The sequence below is a fragment of the Populus alba genome, chromosome 10 (genome assembly GCF_005239225.2).
Source record: "Populus alba chromosome 10, ASM523922v2, whole genome shotgun sequence".
Classification (NCBI taxonomy): Eukaryota; Viridiplantae; Streptophyta; class Magnoliopsida; order Malpighiales; family Salicaceae; genus Populus; species Populus alba.
The window spans coordinates 1,337,239-1,338,596 of record NC_133293.1 but is presented as its reverse complement, the minus strand read 5'-3'; the positions used below and the strand labels follow the sequence as shown (position 1 = coordinate 1,338,596).

General features: G+C 31.1%; 1 non-coding gene across 1 annotated transcript; it reads left to right on the top strand.

The window, feature by feature from the left end:
• The first annotated feature begins 539 nt into the window (after positions 1 to 539).
• On the top strand, positions 540 to 670 carry LOC118061163 (U6atac minor spliceosomal RNA). The gene has a single exon (XR_004689546.1). It is a non-coding gene; the product is annotated as a U6atac minor spliceosomal RNA (small nuclear RNA).
• The last annotated feature ends 688 nt before the right edge of the window (positions 671 to 1,358 follow it).

The window sequence follows — 1,358 nt, the reverse complement described above, 5'->3', positions numbered from 1 at the left end:
ATATTTCAACAATAGTCGCATTGATATCCATTCCTCAGGCATAGAATTAAGAACGATTAACATTTGATGTTCCATGTAAAATTTCGTAAAACCACTCATAACCAGTCTACTCATCCAATGATATATATATAATCCAATATGCTCTTGAATTTTGCGAATATGATTAATGAGTGTAACACAATAAATGATCAATTTATGGTTGCCTATCCACATACAACAAAATATCAAAAAAGCACATAAATATAATAATCAATATTTAATTAATGCATTTGTATCATTTTTTTTTCTTCTCAATTGCCAAATGGCAATTACACATATGGCAAATCCAAATATGTCATCATGTTTTTTTTTCTTCAACTACCAAATTATTGTTACACATGTGCCAAATTCAAAATGTGTTCTTGTGTCTTTTTTTTAATTAACTGCCAAATGGCAGTTACACATCTGCCTAAATCCAGATGATTGTGTTCTTGTGTTGTTGGGTTTTTTTTAATATATATATATATTATGTTGGAAAATTTGCTTCATACAAATTTTAATTGTTAAATGGAAAGAGAGAGATTGTTGGCATCTTCCCCTGACATGGATGGGAACAACTTTTGGCTTTCTTGTTACCACACATTCGGTTAAGGCTCTTCACCAAATATAGGTGGATTTATAACCTAATTTTAACAATTCATGTTCCAATGCATCTTTTTTCAATATAGAATGTAAAACAAAACGTTTATGCAATAACAAAAAATATTGTTAAAAAATAACTATATATTAAAACCATGACTCTATATCTAATGTAGAATTGAAAGGAAACTTATGACGTGACAATTCTTTGTCCCTAGATCAGTTTACTTCAGTGCCACTTTAATTGGAAGAACCAAAGTGATATTTCACAATACAAAACATCTTTGCAAATCTTGTCAAGTTAATGTAGAGATGTCCAAGATTGGAAGAAGAGAAAGAAAAGAACTAATATATATATATAGGCTTAGAGGAAGTAATTATTTTTTTTTAGTAACTCCTTTAAATACTTGAAACCAGGCCCATTTCTCTTATGAGTCGCGGACCAGGCCTAAACCCAATATAACCAACAATAAATTTAATACAATGATATAATGGCTTAAGTGAGAACAACCAAGTTTCATCTTATGTTCATCTTGTCCATGTTTTATAGTTCTTTACATTGGTATCAGCCTAAAAACCTAAAAGCTCATGCTTTCTTAACCGATACCCCTAGCTTTTCACATACTTTTCAAAGGCCAACAATCCTGCCCCAACACCATTTTTCTACTTATTACAGCACTATTGTCATGCCCCCTTTCCACCACGATTTCCTCCAAACTTGATGGCTCCAATAATTATCT